The sequence below is a fragment of the Myxine glutinosa genome, chromosome 6 (assembly GCF_964187855.1).
Source record: "Myxine glutinosa chromosome 6, kmMyxGlut1.1, whole genome shotgun sequence".
In the NCBI taxonomy this organism is placed as follows: domain Eukaryota; kingdom Metazoa; phylum Chordata; class Myxini; order Myxiniformes; family Myxinidae; genus Myxine; species Myxine glutinosa.
In genome coordinates this window covers 138,541,311-138,564,166 of record NC_136266.1, presented here as the reverse complement: position 1 = coordinate 138,564,166, position 22,856 = coordinate 138,541,311, and the positions used below count along the sequence as shown (strand labels likewise).

The 22,856-nt window shown below is 47.3% G+C and overlaps 1 protein-coding gene across 1 annotated transcript in view; it reads right to left on the bottom strand.

Moving 5' to 3' along the window:
• The window catches only part of LOC137430354 (bolA-like protein 2), a 5,943-nt gene extending 5,869 nt beyond the window's left edge, over positions 1 to 74 (bottom strand). The window contains exon 1 of the mRNA XM_068121158.2: positions 1 to 74. This exon is cut by the window's left edge and continues 77 nt beyond it. The gene's annotated coding sequence lies outside the window, so the exon portion shown is untranslated.
• Positions 75 to 22,856: the final 22,782 nt, after the last annotated feature.

Below are 22,856 nucleotides of genomic sequence, written 5' to 3'. Positions count from 1 at the left end.
ACTCTCGATCTCCCGCGCAAGAAGCGTGGGCTGGTCTTCCTCTTCCTTCAATATATGACGTCAGCAGGGCCGCCAGGATCTATATACGCCACGCTGCAAAATAAATAATTGTCAGTACGTACTCAGGTACAGAAAGCCAGCCGGTCCAAGTCTCAGAAACTGTACACTCCTCCGTATATTAAAATATCCTCATGAAACAAATTTTGACAGCCAATCCCGATTCCTCTAATGGAGCTGTTGGTTATGTGTTCCATTTGCAAGCAGCTTGCTATCGCTTTCCAAGCCGCTTCCTTTATGCAAAGTGCTCAAGCAAACATGTTTGCTGCAGTCACTGATCTCAACACCAACGACATAGCCATAGGGTGCCTAACGTTAATTGGTCTGGCTGTCCTGAAACCACCGCAAGCGCCCCAACCGCCATATTGCTTCTCCCACAATACAGAAAATTCCGTTTGCGTCAATACAAATATTTGCTTCAAGGTGCATATTTCCGACGAAAATTACACCTTCCTACTTGATTTTTCTCCTTTCCCACTTGATTTTATTCAATTTCTTAATTCCATCAAAGGAGAAGAGGATTCACATTTCTTTGGTACGTGGCATTCACCTTAGACGTAGTTACTAAGAGTCCCATTCATTTGTTTTGGGAACTCATGGGAGAGCAAATATGGTGGACAAATGGCTTCATTCAAAATGAGCTTCCCCTCCTATCCAGATCAGTGGCTGCAGTCCTCAGGGAACGGAGCGCTCGGCCCCGCTTAACAACATGGCGTTCTCCATGGAAACCATATGCTATCATGGTCTCTCGTGCAAAATGTTGTCCGGGCCGCCCTTTTAAGTTTTAGCGATCCTATTATGACAACGTCCCCCAAACGAATTTATTGTGTTTGCAGCGGCTACAGAGTATAAGGAAGAGAGAAAGAAAGATAAACAAATGGGAAATCAGGAGGAACTCCCTCTCGAGCTTATCTATGCACCCCTTACCACTGTGCATTCTGGGAAGTGGGTGGAGATTTGCATGTTTGTCGATCTTGAAGAATTAGAATGAAAAGTATTAAATGCAAATTTCAATAATATTATGAGTATACATAATAGAGTATGCCTTTGAACATCTCATTGGTTGTAGTATTGTCGTTTTGAAAACTGAACTGAAAATACAGCGAACGCTCATTTCCATTCACGACACAGAGAGCGCGGTGTAGCCACCTGACGCCATCTTGGTCAGCCATCAATGCTGTGCGAAGTTCACGACACAGAGCGTGCGGTGTAGCCACCGGACGCCATCTTGGTCAGCCATCAATGCTGTGCGAAGGCGATATCCGCCATGCTGTTTGCGTGTAATTAATAACGATTGCGTTTTTCACCTTTTGCTTTTGTGCGATAGTTTTTCAATAGTAAGCTTATCATAGTAAGTATAACATTTTCCTTTGTTCTGTATGCCCAAATTGTTGGCAGAATGAGCAACCGAGAGAATATATATATGTACTGCAGCCTGCAGGCGAAGTGATAAACTGGATGTAATGTCGCAAACTCGCCTCTTCAGCTCTCGAGCCTGGGTTCGAATCCCGACCCAGCTATAAACTGCCATCCAGGTGTTTCACAGGCAGGGTGATTCATCAATGCGTGTGCCGTTCCTTGGATGGACCTTAAAAGGGTGTCCCGTCAGCCAGCATTCGTTGGTGGACGTTAAAGATCCCACGGGGTTCTTCGCGAAGAGTAGAAGAGCTTTCATGAAAGACTTGGGCCAAGCTTGTCCCGGCCGTCCCACAAGAACGTGCGAATAATTGTGCAAGTTAGCGTTAGGACTTTAAGGAAAAAGAAGAGCACAGTCAATAGTCTCCATCTGCATCGTATCACGTGATCTCTGTGTTGAAAGACGAGTCAATTTGAAATCGGATCCAAGGAATGGGTGAATATTATATACGAGTACCCGACTGCAAAGCCGCAATGAGCGGCGAAGCCAAAGCCTCTTGCCACTATTTTACCCATCACTATGGCATCAGTAGGTTAGGTAGTTGGTAGTAGGTAGGTGTAGTAGGTACCGTACCTCGTTCAAAATGACACCATTTGCATTCTGGATGAGATTAAAATTTATAAAATTTCCTTCTTGATTAATTCGGTGAATTCCGTCTCAACTTCGGATATTTCCGGCCGTGAAAAACTATCCCCTCCGGCCGCGAGATTTCTAAAAAATAATTCTTCGTCAATTTTAGAATATTTGACGCCGTTTTCAGCCTCCGAAACGCGTAATAAGCTTTTTTGAAATATCTTTTCAAATGCTCGAATCTCATTGGTTCCGGTAATTGGTGACGATTTTCGTTGAAGATAACTAGGGCCCGTGTGGGCCCGGGGAACGTGGTTGGTCTTAAAGTATTTTAATTACAAATTAGAGGTGCATAAGATTGTGAATCAAAAACAGACGGGTGAAACAAACTCCTATTGAACCTTTTCTCAAATTTTTATGCATACTTCCGCATCCGCAAGATGGCGGCCTCCCTGGAGCAATTTGGTGCGTCAAAGCTTCGAAATTCTCAAAGGATTCAGCAAAATCTGGCTTTTCAACATAATACGTACGCGTTCATTCACAACACCGGCTTCGCCCGCTACTAGTACCCGACTGCAAAGCCGCAATGAGCCGGCGAAGCCAAAGCCTCTTGCCACAATTTTACCCATCACGATGGCATCAGTAGGTTAGGTAGTTGGTAGTAGGTAGGTGTAGTAGGTACCGTACCTGGTAAGACTTGGTAAAAGAGAAGAGCAGACAGTCCTCCCAAATACCTACATACAATAAATGTCACAAGAAGCTTAAGGAAGTAACTATACGATGTGCTAGCTTAAGGCCTATTTTAAGAATTTTTAACTGGGTTTAACATACGTTTTCACAGTATGTGTGTAGTCTTCTAACTTCAGTCGCTGTCAGGGCTGGTTCTCTCCGGGCACTGCGGCTTCCTCCACCAGAAGAAGTTCGCTTGCAGTAAGATCAGTGCCGACAAATCAGATGACAGCGCCGTTGCAATGTCAATGTGTGACTGTCGTTAATCAAACCGAGCTTTCTTTCTTTATGTAAACCGCTTATACCGTATTTCTGGCCGTGAAAAACTATCCCCTTCCGGCCGCGAGATTTCTAAAAAATAATTCTTCATCAATTTTAGAATATTTGATTCCGTTTTCAGCGTCCGAAACGCGTAATAAGCTTTAAAAAAATATTTTTCAAATGCTCGAGTCTCATTGGTTCCGGTGTTTGGTGACGCTTTTCGTTGAAGATAACCAGGCCCGTGCGGGCCGAGGTTGGTCTTAAAGTATTTTAATAATAAATTGGAGGTGCATAAGATTGTGAATCAAACAAAGACGGGTGAAAGAAACTCCAATTGAACGTTTTCAATTTGTTATGCATACTTCCGCATCCGCAAGATGGCGGCCTCCATTGAGCTTCGGAATTCTCAAGCCCAGGCATAATCTGGTTTTCGACATAATACGTACGCGTTTATTGACAACACCGGCTTCGCCGGCTACTCGTACCCGACTGCAAAGCCGCAATGAGCCGGCGAAGCCAAAGCCTCTTGCCACTATTTTACCCATCACTATGGCATCAGTAGGTTAGGTAGTTGGTAGTAGGTAGGTGTAGTAGGTACCGTACCTAGTTCAAAATGACACCATTTGCATTCTGGATGAGATTAAAATTGATAAAATTTCCTTCTTGATTAATTCGGTGAATTCCGTCTCAACTTCGGATATTTCCGGCCGTGAAAAACTATCCCCAACCGCCACGAGATTTCTAAAAAATAATTCTTCGTCAATTTTAGAATATTTGACGCCGTTTTCACCCTCCGAAATGCGTAATAAGCTTTTTAATTTTTTTTTTGAAATGCTCGAATCTCATTAGTTCTGGTGTTTGGTGACGATTTTCGTTGAAGATAACGAGGTTGGTCTTAAAGTATTGTAATTACAAATTAGAGGTTTTTTTGAACCTCCATTGAGTGATTTGGTTTTAGAAATAGTTTTTCAAATGCTCGAATCTCATTGGTTCCGGTAATTGGTGACGATTTTCGTTGAAGATAACTAGGGCCCGTGTGGGCCCGGGGAACGTGGTTGGTCTTAAAGTATTTTAATTACAAATTAGAGGTGCATAAGATTGTGAATCAAAAACAGACGGGTGAAACAAACTCCTATTGAACCTTTTCTCAAATTTTTATGCATACTTCCGCATCCGCAAGATGGCGGCCTCCCTGGAGCAATTTGGTGCGTCAAAGCTTCGAAATTCTCAAAGGATTCAGCAAAATCTGGCTTTTCAACATAATACGTACGCGTTCATTCACAACACCGGCTTCGCCCGCTACTAGTACCCGACTGCAAAGCCGCAATGAGCCGGCGAAGCCAAAGCCTCTTGCCACAATTTTACCCATCACGATGGCATCAGTAGGTTAGGTAGTTGGTAGTAGGTAGGTGTAGTAGGTACCGTACCTGGTAAGACTTGGTAAAAGAGAAGAGCAGACAGTCCTCCCAAATACCTACATACAATAAATGTCACAAGAAGCTTAAGGAAGTAACTATACGATGTGCTAGCTTAAGGCCTATTTTAAGAAATTTTAACTGGGTTTAACATACGTTTTCACAGTATGTGTGTAGTCTTCTAACTTCAGTCGCTGTCAGGGCTGGTTCTCTCCGGGCACTGCGGCTTCCTCCACCAGAAGAAGTTCGCTTGCAGTAAGATCAGTGCCGACAAATCAGATGACAGCGCCGTTGCAATGTCAATGTGTGACTGTCGTTAATCAAACCGAGCTTTCTTTCTTTATGTAAACCGCTTATACCGTATTTCTGGCCGTGAAAAACTATCCCCTTCCGGCCGCGAGATTTCTAAAAAATAATTCTTCATCAATTTTAGAATATTTGATTCCGTTTTCAGCGTCCGAAACGCGTAATAAGCTTAAAAAAAATATTTTTCAAATGCTCGAGTCTCATTGGTTCCGGTGTTTGGTGACGCTTTTCGTTGAAGATAACCAGGCCCGTGCGGGCCGAGGTTGGTCTTAAAGTATTTTAATAATAAATTGGAGGTGCATAAGATTGTGAATCAAACAAAGACGGGTGAAAGAAACTCCAATTGAACGTTTTCAATTTGTTATGCATACTTCCGCATCCGCAAGATGGCGGCCTCCATTGAGCTTCGGAATTCTCAAGCCCAGGCATAATCTGGTTTTCGACATAATACGTACGCGTTTATTGACAACACCGGCTTCGCCGGCTACTCGTACCCGACTGCAAAGCCGCAATGAGCCGGCGAAGCCAAAGCCTCTTGCCACTATTTTACCCATCACTATGGCATCAGTAGGTTAGGTAGTTGGTAGTAGGTAGGTGTAGTAGGTACCGTACCTAGTTCAAAATGACACCATTTGCATTCTGGATGAGATTAAAATTGATAAAATTTCCTTCTTGATTAATTCGGTGAATTCCGTCTCAACTTCGGATATTTCCGGCCGTGAAAAACTATCCCCAACCGCCACGAGATTTCTAAAAAATAATTCTTCGTCAATTTTAGAATATTTGACGCCGTTTTCACCCTCCGAAATGCGTAATAAGCTTTTAAAATTTTTTTTTGAAATGCTCGAATCTCATTAGTTCTGGTGTTTGGTGACGATTTTCGTTGAAGATAACGAGGTTGGTCTTAAAGTATTGTAATTACAAATTAGAGGTTTTTTTGAACCTCCATTGAGTGATTTGGTTTTAGAAATAGTTTTTCAAATGCTCGAATCTCATTGGTTCCGGTGTTTGGTGACGATTTTCGTTGAAGATAACCAGGCCCGTGCGGGCTGAGGTTGGTCTTAAAGTATTTTAATTACAAATTAGAGGTGCATAAGATTGTGAATCAAACAAAGACGGGTGAAACAAACTCCTTTTGAACCTTTTTCAATTTGTTATGCATACTTCCGCATCCGCAAGATGGCGGCCTCCATTGAGCGATTTGGTGTGTCACAGCTTCGGAATTCTCAAGCCAAGGGATCCAGCATAATCTGGTTTTCAACATAATACGTACGCATTTATTCACAACACCGGCTTCGCCGGCTATTATAGATAAGATATATGTATATGTGAGTATGAGTGTGGGTCCCTTATGGCAACGCACTCATTTAGATCTTAGATAGGTCCTTAGTGCACACATTAAATAATTCCCCTCCCTTACCACAACGACTTTGGAAGACAAGCAGGCATCGGCTACGCAATACGCCACCATGTGCGATGAACATTGAGTAAGACAAGCTATAACCACGCCCAGGGAACGTGTGATTGGTTGGTGCGGAAGGCTCGAACCTTCAGCCAATCAGTGCGGGAGGCGCCAAACCACGACTTACAAGGAGGTTGTTCATTGGAGGGAAGTGCGCCGGTGACGTGGGAAGGCGCGAGAAGGTTCGAGAGACTAAGAAGATACGAGGTTCTGGTTGGGGCAGAGAAAGGATTGACGTCACACGCCAGGTGACAAAAGGACTCGCTGGACGACATTTTCTCTCTTTCTCTCTCTGCGCTGGACCCTTCGTTCTTCGTTCTTGGAGATCTGTTGGTTCTTCTTCCCTGCGTGGTCGTTGGAATCTTCCCTGAGTCTTCATGGTGCTTTTGGTTCGTCGTGGTGCTTGGAGCGGTGCTCGGAGCTTGGAGCGAGGCTCGGTGCTGTGAGCGAGCGGGACCTCGTGTGCGACCGACGAGGAGCTTGGAGCGGGGCGTGCCGCTGAGCGGGTCGCTCGGGGCCTGGCGGAGCGTGCGGGTGAGGCGGACTGAGGGAGCCGCGTTGGACGACGGACGCACCACTTCAGACAGATAAGCTCGCACCACAGAACACCACACGACAATTTCTTTATTTCATTCATTCCTGTGTCCTGTTGTTAAGTCTGGTGCATGGATGTCCCAATTTAGAATTAGGTTTTATGGTCGCGTTTCCTTGTTCCCGGGTTCCGAAATAAACCTGTTTATTTTTGTACATTTTACCCCGGATTCCCGTTTGAGTTCATTCCGCATTACAGGTACACACTTGCTGCTTCTTCCCCTTCATTCTTCCTCCCGTGCTGCCTAGTCAAATCCGTATTTGATTGTCGCCTCCATTAAAGCCGTTCGGCTATCCACGAGCCCACTCTATTAACCGAGGGATTTGCGCAACAATATCATCATTTTAAACCTACTCTGTGCATTGACAATCCCTAGATATGACATTCCCATCGGTGTTAAGAAGCACCCAAACCAGATACGGCATCTCCCTCTAGGAAGTCTGCTTGAATGTTGGAAATGACGGCATTGTCTATCCAATTGCAGACGTCCATTTAATAAACCACTGAGCCTGTCATGTTTACATGAGCTGATCCCACAAGGTTTAAAGTCCACTCCCAGACATCGATGATCGGAGTGGTCGGGTAGATCGCGTCGTCCACAGCCTGTCCACTGGCCTTGCACGGGCCCACATGGTCGGGAGTTTTTGCAGTACGAGCTACAAGATATCAGCTTTTTGGCGGAGTTGATCAGAAAGCTCTCCAACTCTTTCATTGTGCATGGTGTTGCGGACCAGTATATTCATTTAATTGCACTTGGGAACGCTACATTTCCTGTTAAGCACCAACAACAACACGAAGAGGGAAAAGGCAATGACAGTTTTTGTTATGTATTATTGCATGGGATTAACCGGAAGGCGGTCATGGAAGAGGCAGGGCATACTGCATGGCAGAGGAAGCTGGGCCTACGCTGGGCGCTTGTGGTTTTCCCGGCAGCGCAATAAAAGACCGATTGTGCACTCAAACTGCCTTCCCAGCCTGATACATTACACGGCGACGAGGATGCGATTCTGGTGAGCGCGTGCAAAGCAAGCTGAGCTATTGCAGTTAGCTGTTGGCCTACCAACTTGTTGTTTCACGGCATACGCTACTTGAGCACCATGTCCTACAGCCGGATTGACGAGTTCAACCCGCGCGAAGGAAGCTGGGAGGCGTACATTGAGGGTCTACAGTATTACTACCAAGTTAACGGCATCGAGGATGATGCCAGGAAGAAAGCAATCCTGATGTCGGTATGCGGCAGCGAGATATTTACAATTCTGAAGAATCTCGCCATGCCCAGGACCACGATGGATTTAACACACGCCGAGCTTGTGGCAGCTATGAAGGAGCACTGCGAACCTACACCCTCAGTCATTGTGAGTCGATTCAATTTTTACATGTGTCGCCAAACCTCAACACAGTCCATTTCGGCATTCATAACTCACCTGAAACACCTTGCCCAGCATTGCCAGTTTGGTGCTACATTCGACGACATGCTAAGGGACTTGCTCGAAGTGGGAGTGGAGCAGGATCGAATTCGCCGGCGCCTACTTGCTGAACGGACTCTGACATTTTCCAGTGCAAAGGACATTGCTATCACAATGGAGTGTGCAGACAAAAATGCTGCAGATATTGCACGCTCCATCACTTACCAGCCTAGAGCTGACCTGTCATCTGTCAACCGGGTGGGACAACATCCGACCCGAAAATCTGACGCCAAAACCCCTGGAAACTGCTTGGCAGCTGGTGCTGGCAAATGTTTCCGCTGCAATGGGGAGCATTCTCGCAGGACATGCCGTTTCAAGAATGCCGCTTGCAACTACTGCCACAAGGTGGGTCATATCGCCTCTGCGTGCTTGTCTCGAAAACGGAGGGCAAGGAGAGAGTAATGCAAGGTCACCTCCTTGACTCAGAGCATAACCAAGAAGATGTGACTGATGGAGACAGCCCTAACAGCCACAGTGTTCAGTCGTATGGCCTTTTCCACACAAAGTCTGGCAGACAGTCTACTCCAATACTGGTTATAGTAGATATAGACGGACGGAACGTGGAAATGGAGATAGACACAGGGGCTGCCGTCTCACTCATGAGCGAAGCAGCTTCCCGTAACCTGTGGGGGAATTGTGAACAACCCAGCCTCCATTGGTCCACAATCCAACTCACCACGTATACTGGTGAGTCAATACAAGCCCGCAGGTCATGCGATGTCACAGTAACCTACGGAAACAACACTCACCAATTACAACTCTTGGTCATCCCTGGGGATGGACCCACACTTCTCAGGCGAAACTGGCTCGATGTTGTCAAACTCAATTGGGAACACATCCACAAACTACAGGCTTCCAAGCCAGCAACTGTACTGCAGCACCTCCTCGTGAGATACCCGGACATCTTCAAGGATGAACTCGGGACATTGAAGGACTTCACTGCCAAGCTCACCGTTGAGAAAGATGTGAAGCCAATTTTCTGCAAAGTATGCCCAGTCCCTCTCGCATTGCAAGAAAAGGTTGACGCAGAATTAGCCAGACTGGAAAAGTTAGGTATCATTGAGTCAGTTCAGTACTCAAATTGGGCTGCTCCAGTTGTTCCTGTTGTGAAGCCAGACAGATCGATACGCCTTTGCGGGGATTACAAAATGTCGATCAACAAATGTTCCACCTTGGACAAATATCCCATACCAAGGATGACTTACACGCAAAACTGAGCGGAGGATAGTCCTTCACCAAGCTCGACATGAGATCGGCCTACCTACAATCGTTCTGGATGAGGATTCCAAACAATATCTCACCATCAACATGCATCGGGGGCTCTGCAGATACAACCGCTTGAGTTTTGGTGTCAAATCGGCGCCAGGAATCTACCAACGTTGTATGGATAGCCTGTTCGCTGCTGAACCACACGTTGTTGTTTACCAAGACGACATCCTAGTCACTGGCCGCTCGGAGCTTCATCATCTGGACAACCTCGAACGTGTTCTACATATTATTTCCGACTCTGGACTACGCCTGCGGAGAGACAAGTGCGAGTTCATGGTTCCGTCAGTGACCTATTTGGGCCATCGTATCGACGCCGAAGCTTACATCCCACAGAAGAGAAGATCAGAGCAATCAAAGATGCCCCTGCTCCGACCAACATCACTGAACTCAAGGCTTACATTGGCATGCTGCAGTACTACCACAGGTATATCCCAAACATTGCTACCATGCTTGGCCCACTGTATTGCCTGTTAAAAAAAGGCATCAGCTGGAAATGGGACATTCCGGAGTCAGCAGCCTTCCAGAAGTCAACAGACATGCTGCGGTCTTCAAATGTGCTAGTTCACTATGACCCAGACAAAGACATGGTCCTGTCGTGTGATGCGAGTCAGTACGGGGTTGGTGCTGTTCTGTCACACATCATGCCAGATCTCACAGAGACCAATAGCATTTGCATCTCGTACACTGTCTCCTGCTGAGAAGAACTACAGTCAGCTGGACAAAGAAGGACTCAGCATTGTATTCGGAGTTAAGAAATTTCACCAGTACGTTTTCGGTCGGCATTTCACGATTTACACGGACCACAAGCCACTGATTAGTTTGTTTGGTCCTTCAAAGGCTACCTCAGAGGTCTTACCGCCTCAGATCATACACTGGTCACTTTCACTCTCGGCTTATGATTACGATATTACGTACAGACCTGGCTCCACAATTTCAAATGCAGACGCCATGAGTCGCCTACCACTTCCGGACACAGTGTTTGACCCCCTGTACCTGTCAGCGTGATATCTCTGATGGACTTTTTGAATGACAACCCAATTGATGCCAACCAGATACGGACCTACACCAGGCGTGACCCACTTCTTTCCAAGGTCATTCGTGCTACTGGGCATGCGTGGGGCCTTCTACGCGATGCTGACCCTGAATTGAATTCTTACAAGGCCAGGCAAAATGAACTAAGTGTCGAGAATGGCTGCTTGCTGTGGGGATGCCGAGTGGTCATTCCCCCAAACTTGCACACAAAGGTTTTGGACCAGCTTCACGACTGTCATCCAGGCATTGTAAGAATGAAATCGCTGGCACGGAACTATGTCTGGTGGCCTCACCTCGAATCTGACATCGAACAGTGTGTGAAACATTGTTATCCATGCCAAAGCAGTCGAAACGCCCCTGCTAAGACACCACTACACCCCTGGGAATGGCCCACTGAACCATGGCAGAGGATTCTGCTTGACTATGCTGGACCCATCGAAGGCCATATGATCCTTGTTGTTACGGATGCTCACACTAAATGGATCGACGCCTATGTAACACATACAGCAACCTCACACGCTACCATAGAGAGGCTGCGCCAGTGCTTTGCCACTCATGGTTTGCCACGCTTGATAGTCACTGACAATGGAACCTGTTTCTCAAGTTCTGAATTCACTGAATTCACCCGCCTGAATGGTATAATTCACAAGTTTGTGAGCCCATACCATCAAGCTTCAAATGGACTATCTGAAAGCTCTGTGAGTTTTGTCAAGTCTGGTCTAAGTAAGATACATGGCGGAAGCCTTCAGACCAGACTATCACGTGTGCTTTTTGCTCACCACATCACTCCCCACACAACAACAGGGGTGACACCGGCTGAGCTGCTGATGAAACGACGTTTGCGTACACGACTGGATTGTCTAAAACCAGACGTGGTGTCGGTTGTGTATCAATATCAGTGGAAACAGAGACTTTACCATGACAAACATGCTGTACAGCGCTCTATAAAGGTCGGGGACCTGGTGTTTGTGAGAAACTTTGGTCGCGGAATGGTTTGGTTACCAGGGCGGGTTCACAAAAATGAGGGACCATTGTCCTATGTTATCAAACTAGAGGACAATCGAGTCGTCCGGAGGCACCTTGATCATGTCCGGTGTCAGTCCTGTGATCTTGTCATTTTCACAAATGATATCTCGCCACTTCCTGAACCTGTGAACAGCGACATTGTTGCCGCAGATAGCACTGCACCACTCCCTGAGGCTGACCCCAATAACGCTGTTGCAGCACTACCAGTGGAGCCGTGTGGCGGCTTTGCACCACTCCCTGAGGCTGAACCCCATAATGCTGTTGCAGCACCACTCCCTGAGGCTGAACCCCATAATGCTGTTGCAGCACCACCAGTGGAGCCGTGTGGCGGCTTTGCACCACTCCCTGAGGCTGACCCAAATAACGCTGTTGCAGCACCACCAGTGGAGCCGTGTGGCGGCTTTGCACCCCGACGATCATCCAGAGTTCGAAAGGCGCCTATCCGCCTTGACTTGTAGCTAATATTCTTGTATGCATATTGCATTCGATTTTCAATTTCATTCAATTCAATTTTTGCATTCAATTTCGTATTTGCAATTTTGCAATTTTGTATGTTTGCATTCTTGTATGCATTTGTATGCTTGTAGTATGCATTTTCACTGTTAATGGGAGGTGGGGGGAGATGTTATGTATTATTGCATGGGATTAACCGGAAGGCGGTCATGGAAGAGGCGGGGCATACTGCATGGCAGAGGAAGCTGGGCCCACACTGGGCGCTTGTGGTTTTCCCGGCTGCGCAATAAAAGACCGATGGTGCACTCAAACTGCCTTCCCAGCCTGATACATTACAGTTTTGAAACGGAAGGGAAAAGGAAAAGGCCGAAGCCAAGATCAGGTGTTGGGACGTATTTTGAGCTTCCATCCACTCCGTTTCAAGAGGTGCATATCATTTACATCCAACATTCACCGGGAAGGAGGGATCGGAGTTTTCTGTATGCAAACCTATGAAGGTTTTGTGACTCATCGATTCCTTTACTCAGCAGCCCAACATTAACTTGCTGTGCGCTGGTCTGGAGAGGAGAGCACTAAGGTCATGAAAAGAACACTAAGGGCACAGTCGTGTCTTTATTTTCTGCCGTGACGCCATCCGGGTAATTGATGCATTGGCTGCGGTGCCCATGAGGTCCACACGACGATACGTAACAAGAGGCACACCCATTTCTCTCAGGCGCTTATCCAAATATTTTTCAACTTATTTTAGAATCTTTGTGAGCCATTTTTGGTAACAATCCTTATCCGGCATGCACCATATACATTCCCTGCCCCATGACCATTGTTGCTCGGTGTTTCTGCGTATCCATGCTGAGCATTCTAGGGCAGATTACATCAGTTCAAAAGTCATGTGTGGTCCAAGATGAATTTGGGTTTTGTAATCCCGGTAAGGGATTGCTTGGCTGCTTCATCACAGACCCCATTGCTTCCTATTCCTACGTAAGCAGGGATCTAGCAGAAATGGAATAGTGACCAACTCCAATTGGCAATATTAATCAAATGCAGTACCGTACCTCCAGAATCAGATCATATCTAGATCTCACCTGTAGGGATTCCAGAGCCTTTGGAGGAGATATGGAATTGGAAAAAAACGATGGTACTAAAAGGATTCAAATCAATTACCCATTATAACTCCATGACAATGACGAAAGGTACTGCTGATGATACAGATAGGGAGTTTGTTAACCAGGTAAAATTGGTTACCTTCACGTCAAGAAAATATATTACTGCTGCAGATCTCTTTGATTTAGGGTCTTTGGAGCCACCTATATAAACATGCAAGGATGGATTCCAAATGGGCTGGCAAGATGGTTGTCTTTCCTTGGGTGGATATCACCAGCAGAGTTAACTTCAACCAAGTATTTCAGTCGAGTTGGTACCCATATCTCCAGCTTCCACGAGGAGAGCAGAGACAGGAATGCTTCTTCTGGCTCTTCGACAGACACATACTGCTTTGGATTGGATAACAAAGTTTGTTCGGTTCGTTTTTGACATTTCACAGAAGGATTGGCTGCTATAGTCAAGGTGAAAGCAGATAAAGGTCTTGTATAAAAGTAATTGATTTTCCTGATGCGCTCTCCATAATATACCAAATATTCCTTTCATTCAATTGAGGCCTTTTGCACATTTAGCACCAAACCTTTTCATATGGGGGCTCCAAGCCCTTGTCAAAGGTAATCCCTAAAAATGTTTTTCGCAGGAAACTTTCGGGGGAGTAACATTGATTGTCACAGAGAGATGGTTTTATTATGTGTAAAAACAACCAATTTGAACTCGCACCACCTGAGAATTGAAATCCCATTTGTTGGGTCCATTGCAGAAATCAGTTTGGAGTTTTTTTTAAATAGTAATTGCTTTTTTAAAATTCGAATCCACAATGGAATATCGTTGGCAAAAAACAAAGCTATCTTACTATGAACCCAGGAGCGAAGGCTGACATCGTTAATCATGATATTGAAAAGTGTTGGACTCTACCACTGCCATCGGGAATGCCGTTCTCTGTTTGAAGTATGAAGGACAATTATTGGCCTACTCTTGTGTGAGACGTTCTAATGGACGAAAATTCTCGAATCCACCAAAAAAAATTGCTTTTAATCCCAAATTCCCTAATTGGTGGGTTTTAAAAAGGCGGGCTTCCTTCCAACCAGTGTCATAAACCTTTTGAATGTGAAGAAATAGGCCTACTCCAAATAACGACTCACAGCTCTTTAAAACTTATATATTTTAATATTATATTTCTATTTATTTCTTGCATTATATTTTTATTTTTTATATTATACAGTATATATATTTTTTTTTTCTTTTTTTTTTACACTACATATATATATATATATATATATATATATATATATATATATATATATATATATATATATATATATATATATATATATATATATATACTATAATTTTACACCATAATTTTTAAATATATATATTGTTACGGACACGACTTATTAAGATGTTATGCTGGGCCGAGCGGAATGGCCGCCGTGTTCGCACAAGTTACCCGATTATACTCGAACGTTGACTAAGTCGCGCTATGCTAAATCAATGATGGAAAGGACACAACGGCTGGATTAAATGACACGACACCAGGGGTACGGTTCTCAAGACCTCCGGAGGAGGTTATAATATTGCGGAAGGTTAGATTACAAAGACAAGAGAGACAGCATAGAAAGGTGGGCACTTAAACACGGTCTTATCTTAGCCCCGACAGACGACAGATAAACAGGACAAGACTGACTCACACGGGGATTGATGGCAAGGAAAGGCAGGTAATCGATGGCTCAAGGTGCACTCTTGGCTCAGGGACAGAATCGACCCGGTCCGGTCCAGAGATGTGGGAGGTCTCACAGCGCTCGGAGGTGGCGTCTGGTTCTCCTTCGTGGCTGAGGTGCATCTGACGTCACGTCCGGTAAGTCGCTGCGTATATCCGGCGGGGAGTGACACGCCCTCGGCTAGTTAGCTCCGCCCCAGATGGAATCGGTCCGCCCTTCTTATTGGGTGCGGGGGGGTTACCGGGCTCCGCCCTTGACGAGGAGCTGACAGTGAGCCCCTTCGTGGTAACCCCGTCGGAGCGCATGGTCAATGGCGGCTAACCAAGCCGGAGTGAGGACGTGCACTCCCCGCGCGCTGTTGTTGTAGTTATTGTTGTTGTTATTGTTTCATGAGGAAGATGGGAGGAGGTATGGGGAGGTCCTAAACTCACTACTGGTGCCATACAATCACATTCTGGTGCAACGAAGAGTCAGAATTAATGGAAACGAGTCCTTAACTGACATAGACTAAGAATAACTAGCAAGAGGTCCGAAAGTTGTCTACGTGAGATGCGGTGGACCTGGGCACGACATTTAATGGGGGAAGAAGGGGAAGGTCGGTTCTACAGAGTGTTGTTTACAGACAATGGGACTAGGGAATGGGGGATTGGGGATAGTTGGGGAGTATTGGGGAAATAGGGGAATATTTACAAGCGGATATGGAGGCCAAGTCCCATATCCGCAACATTGCACCCTTCTCTACCCTCGGGGCGTCCCGACCCGATAAATTTTTACCTATTTTAGTGTGGCACTCAGATGTAGTTCCCTCTACTATTAACTCTACCCTGAGTGCGACAGTTTTACAGATATTCACAAATGAGTAAATATGTCCCCCTGCGACGTTGCACCCTTCTCCTCTCAGAAACACACCCACAGGATAACCGAATCGCGGAAAGAATTCGCAAACTAAACATACAGCCGGTAGGGAGCATTATTTACAAGACTACGCTGCTATTTACACTACGATCCAGGACCTGTTTTTGGAGGAACACATGCAGATGTTATGCATAGAGAGAGCACGCATGCCAGCATCGATACACCAACCCACGAGTGCTCTGTGGCCTTACGGCCTTTAATAATGTGCAGAGCACCCCATCCAAGCACCAAAAGCACCACCCCATCATGTACAGTCAGCACCATCCGGTGCACCAATAAAGTGTCTATAAATCACGGTGTGGTGTCGCAGCCGGCCGATGGTCTGCCGCTGGTCTTGCCTTCGTGTGGTGCACTTGGCCTTCTTACTGCTTTCAAAAATAAAGAAAGGCGCCAACCGCGTCCATTTCTTTATTGTGGCCGTCAGGGGGCCAACTATAAGTGGTTCACCTGTATGGCATAGGTGCCACGTTGACCCATAGGTCCATCCACGGGTGGTGCTTGGCCGCAAAAGAACTGCGGTCCATTGTGGGTGGCCACCAAAATTGCGGTCCATATGGTGTATCGATCCAGGCAGCAAGCAGCGAAAGTGCAGGCCCACAACTGCGGAGCCAGCACCTCTCTCTCCTCTCTCTCTGCCCCAAAGCCAGATCCTCGGAGGTGGGAGACAAAAGAAAAGACAAGTGAGTAAGGTGGTAAGGGCGCAAAAGTGCACGCAATGTAAGGTAATGCACACTGGGGGCACATGGGAACCAGGTGAGACAGGTACGTTCCTACCGTACGCTCCCCCCCACCAGGTAACCTACATTGCCCCTCCCTTACCACTTACTGTATCCACAAAACACAACACTACCCATAAACATCTACTTTACAAATCAACAAACGTCCCTACTGTCTTCCCCATTCCTCCCATAAACCAAATTCGTCTTCTCTCCCTCCTAACCAATCAAATTTGCCATTTTCAACTCTCATCAAAATTTGCCATCTCCAACTGAACATCAAAATTTGCCATTACCAATTCATCATCAGTCCCTCCTAAGGAGGGAGAGATGGGATCACCCCAATGTCTCATCCACGTCGTGATGCGTCTCACCAATCCACAGCAATCTCATTTCCTGCAACAAAACAAAGAAAACACAGGTGTGGAGTCATCATCACCACAGGTAAGTGGCTGCGTATGGTGCGACAGGTTCATCAATCCTAACTATTTCCGAAATGACTTTAACAACTTTACATTACCCGGGGTCTTTCTCCTGCCAAACCATTGGCCCTCTTACACTATGGGTTCTAAAAACCAATTCCCATTGACCACTCTGTGGTGCTTTTCAATTTGGGGTCTCACTCCCCCGATTCATCTCCCGGTGCCCTCGCACAATTTCTGGGCTGTGGCGTGTACCTCTCCCAGTGGGTCTACCCACCTGCACACCTCCACCACTGCAGTTGCCTCCGAGCTTACCTGCTCCTTACCCTAACCTAACTACCTGGGGAAGGCCCTCTGGCGCTCTCCCCACTCGGTGCCCTCTCTGGCACTGGGCTACCCGATCCATACCCGGGATCCTCAGGCACCCGACACTAGCGGCTCCCAGAGCCCACCTGCGGCCTCACCTGGCCGACATCCTCACAGTGGTGGAGTGCCCAACCAACTACACACACTAACAGGCTACACGCTCAGCCATTTCCACAACACTAATGCACCCATCCACAATACCATTCTGCAACCGCACCACAAATGCCAATATCCAACCACAATTTACCTATACCCTCTACCTAACACTTACACTACCCGCCCCGGGTACTCGTGAAAGGGGTCCACTCTTCCCCCATCCACACCTTCGCACCATGCACACCACTCCGTACCACTTACTCCAACTCTCTCCACACACCTGTACCTGCACACCTGTGCTCTCACACCTGGTGCCACCTGCACCCTTCTCTCCCCAAGCGCATTCGCGCTGATCCACAACACTCACTACTCATACACTGCTCCACACACCTGTCCAGTTGCACACCTGTGCAATCACACCTGTTCAATTCTCACACACACGGCATCATCTCAGCTAACTACTCCCTTCTGAAACTTGCGCTTCCCAGTCGTCCCTTTAAACTATTGCGCTCCCACGTCATTATCATCCACACTAATCTACCTGCGTCCCCACTACAGGTATCAGTCACTAACTAAACTTAACGTTACCTAATGTCATCTTCGCTAGATCCCTATCAATATCCTAACCCACCCGGGCTAGTTTTCACTGCCATACACCCCATAAGCTATTGCTCCTTTGCCCCCACTCCATGGGAAGGCTGGTGGATTTGCCATCCCACCACCTCGGGGGGTCTCTCACTACCAATTTTGCACATCAAATTTCAACAAATTAAAAATTTGCCAATCACTATCCATCATCTGCCAATCATTACTGCCACTCCTTTGCCAATCATCAAATTTTGTTTTTCTCTAATTTTGGGGCCAAAACACTAACCTCATCACACAGTCTACTCACTAATGCCTCTCGGTGCGCCAATTCCTGTCCAAAGCCCGGCTTCGTAAAGCCAAGCCATGAATGCGGGTTGTTTGGTGCCAGCGGCTGGATGCGTCCGGCACTCGGTGCAGGGACGGAGGTTTACCCGGGCCGAGATCCCACGCACCTTCTCGGCACGGAGCCATCCCATGGCTCGATCTCGACCTGCCGGAATGCCTCAACAAAAAGTGGTCGCCATGACGACCCTTCCTATCCAGCCGCCCGCTCCGCCTAGTGGAGCATGGACGCGGCCGTTCAAAGCGAGGCCCAGCACGCACCGAGGGCCCGATTCGGCTAAAAGTCGCTCTAACCTCTAACCCGGTTACCTTCGATGCCTCACCTGCATGCTTACACCCCGCAGCCCGTTCCTTGCTCACACATCCAGCCGTTTCCATGCTCCTCGTACCTTTCCTTACACACCCAGGTACACCCATTCCACTCACAGCCTTGGTCACACACCTGACCACCGAACACTTTGGCACACATTCGTTGGTCGCACACCTCACCAACACACCTCTTCGCGCCCCCTCCTCTGTCACCTGCTCTGTGACAATCACAGGTGTGCTCTCATTCGCACACCCAACCACGTGCCTCACAACCAACTCCAGCGTGCATTCCCACTCACGCTCTACCATTCCAGGTGTGCATCCTTCCATCCCCGGTGTACATCCTCGCTCACCTGTCACAACCAACTCGCTCTCCTTGTCACTCTCACTACTCTCACCTCCATTCTTGACAGCGCACTCACCCTTACTCTTGACAGCGCACTCTTTCCTCATGCACCTGTCCGTCACACACCTTTCTCGCGCACACTCTTGCGCACACTCTCCCGTCACACCCTCTGTAACACTTACCACACCGCGCTTCCATGTGCTCCCTCGCACACGCGCTACGACCGACTCACTCTCGCCAGCACCCTCACTCCTTGGCACGCACTTTTTCCTCACACACCCCAGAGTCGGACTTTCTCGCACACCTCCTTTTTCGCACACCAGACCTGTCGCACACCTCACCAACGGCCTCTCACGAACACCCGGGTCCATCTCGACCCCCAAGCTTATTAAATCCCCTGGCGCATCATACGCACGACCATATTGGTCACCACTTACACCGAGTCCTCTTCCTCTTCGCTTCTCCTCCATCACCTGCGAATCCCTCATCCGGTTAATGAGCACATCATCACGATCCAAACACAGACTTTGGACCAATTCTTTTATCTCCTCTTTTATCTCTTTCTTATCCCCTCTCCGTCGCTTCTTAATTTCGCTCACCCCTTCTTCCACTTCTTCTAATTTCTGCTTCACCTCTTTTATTCCCCGGTACGTCTCCTCAAGCTCGTCCTCCAAGGCTACCATGACCGTTTCCATGTGCGTCCTCACCTGCCGGTCCTTCGTCTCCATTACCTCTATCACCTCGTCCAACCTCGCTGTCAGTCCCTCACGTACCATCTGACATTCCCTCTTCGTCGCTATCAAGTCATCTTTTAGTTCTTTCTGTGTCGCTTTTAACCCTCCTAATACCGCAGTGTTCCTTTGAACCTGCTCCGTTAGTCCTTTTTGTCCCTCTGTCAGTTGTTCTACTTCCTGCGTCAGGTCCTCTATGCCCCCTTGTAACTTTACAGTCCCCTTTCTCACCTCCTTCTCCATGTGCTCCTTACAGTGCCTCACCTCCTCGCGCACTCCTCCGACCTCCTCACTCACACCTCTTCTGATCTCCTCTCCCATTTCTTGCATCTCCTGCCCAGATGCCAACCTCATCTGCTCCATTTCCTCCCTGTGAGCATCCAGTTTGGTTTCTACCCCCATTCTGACCCCCTCTATCTGCTGCCCCATTTGTTTAACTTCCCTTTCCGCTTGGTCCCTCATGTCCCTTAATTTGCCTTCCATACTGTTTTCTAACCCTTCTAACCCCTTTTGCATCCCTTCCATTTGATTCTCTTGAGCGGCCATTCTGTTTTCTACCCCCATTAACCCATTTCTCACCTCTTTTATCCCGTTGTCTAACCCCTCAAAATTATTGTCTAACTTCCCAAATTTCTTGTCCAACTCCTCAAAATTATTGTCTAACTTCCCAAATTTCTTGTCTAACCCCTCACCAGTACCCCTCGCTTCGTCCCTCATTACCCCCATTTGGCCCTCTAATCGCTCACCCTGAGCATCCATCCGGTTCCCCATTACCCCCATTTGGCCCTCCAATCGCTCACCCTGAGCATCCATCCGGTTCCCCATTACCCCCATTTGGCCCTCCAATCGCTCACCCATTTGTTCCATAAGGGCCCTCATTTGCAACATAAAAAGGTTCGAATCCACCAGGGGCGCTGCCACGGTCGCGGGCGCGGTCGCCGTGACCAGCGAGGCGCCATTTTGTGCGTCTGCTACCCTCGCTGCTTCGCTCTCCTCACGTCCCTCAATTTGGTCCTGGACCGACCCTGCCTCACTCTCCTCTACCGGAACCCAGCCGACTTGGTCTGCCATAGTGCGACTTTCAAAATTCGGGTTTTTATTTTCGTAAAACAAAATCAAATTTCGCCGTTATAATTTCGAGCGCGGGAAACGCGCTCCGGATCGAATTCTACTTCCCAACACCAAAATGTTACCCTAATGGTACAATTGGTGTTCCAAAATTTGGGCCTAATAAATTTAGTCCCAGGTCCGAATTCCACTCCTCGACACCAATTGTTACGGACACGACTTATTAAGATGTTATGCTGGGCCGAGCGGAATGGCCGCCGTGTTCGCACAAGTTACCCGATTATACTCGAACGTTGACTAAGTCGCGCTATGCTAAATCAATGATGGAAAGGACACAACGGCTGGATTAAATGACACGACACCAGGGGTACGGTTCTCAAGACCTCCGGAGGAGGTTATAATATTGCGGAAGGTTAGATTACAAAGACAAGAGAGACAGCATAGAAAGGTGGGCACTTAAACACGGTCTTATCTTAGACCCGACAGACGACAGATAAACGGGACAAGACTGACTCACACGGGGATTGATGGCAAGGAAAGGCAGGTAATCGATGGCTCAAGGTGCACTCTTGGCTCAGGGACAGAATCGACCCGGTCCGGTCCAGAGATGCGGGAGGTCTCACAGCGCTCGGAGGTGGCGTCTGGTTCTCCTTCGTGGCTGAGGCGCATCTGACGTCACGTCCGGTAAGTCGCTGCGTATATCCGGCGGGGAGTGACACGCCCTCGGCTAGTTAGCTCCGCCCCAGATGGAATCGGTCCGCCCTTCTTATTGGGTGCGGGGGGGGGGGGGTTACCGGGCTCCGCCTTTGACGAGGAGCTGACAGTGAGCCCCTTCGTGGTAACCCCGTCGGAGCGCATGGTCAATGGCGGCTAACCAAGCCGGAGTGAGGACGTGCACTCCCCGCGCGCTGTTGTTGTAGTTGTTGTTGTTGTTATTGTTTCATGAGGAAGATGGGAGGAGGTATGGGGAGGTCCTAAACTCACTACTGGTGCCATACAATCACATTCTGGTGCAACGAAGAGTCAGAATTAATGGAAACGAGTCCTTAACTTATATAGACTAAGAATAACTAGCAAGAGGTCCGAAAGTTGTCTACGTGAGATGCGGTGGACCTGGGCACGACATTTAATGGGGGAAGAAGGGGAAGGTCGGTTCTACAGAGTGTTGTTTACAGACAATGGGACTAGGGAATGGGGGATTGGGGATAGTTGGGGAGTATTGGGGAAATAGGGGAATATTTACAAGCGGATATGGAGGCCAAGTCCCATATCCGCAACAATATATATATCTATCTATAATTCCAGTAATCTCTGTGTGTGTGTGTGTCTGTGTGTTTGTTTGTTTGTCTGTGACCGCTGTTTCTCGACAACCACGGGTCCGATATACTTGAAACTTGCCAGGTATATTGCTGGGGACCTGAGGATGTGCCTTTTCAAGGTTTCATATTAATCGGAGAAGTAGTTACCGAGCTATGGCGATTTAGCCGTTCGCCGTTCGCTTTGGCTTTGCGAATGGACCAAACCATTTCATGTAAATAGAGGGGGGGGGGGGTTCTACCGTACTCACAAGCCGTTCGCTTTGGCTTTGCGAATGGACCAAACCATTTCATGTAAATAGAGGGGGGGGGGGGTTCTGTGGTCGTTACTGCCACGTGGTTTCAAAGTTTTTTTTGGTTGTTGTTGTTTGCACGCATGTTTTTTTGCACCCACGTACGGGCATACCCTAGTATTTTAAATATGGTTAGCTAAGCTGACGACAAGGTCAATATCATGTCCTTTCCTAAACCTGCTTTGAAATTTGTACAAAGGGTTATTTCTTTATAAAAGGTTAATTGACCATCTTCTTCATGCTTTTACAAAGCGCCAATTGGTTAGGTTGTATCTCGTACTATTATTAGATTATCAGGCCAAACACAAGACGTCGTTTTGGAGAATAGGTTGAGCTTTGTTTAGTGTTATTGTCATCACATCGTTATGCTTTCACACAAGGCGGAGGTGAGAGTAATAGGATGATAGGAGCTTGGTCCTTTCCAACTTTAGGGATTGTGATAACGATGGAATGTTTCCTATTAGAGAGGAGTTT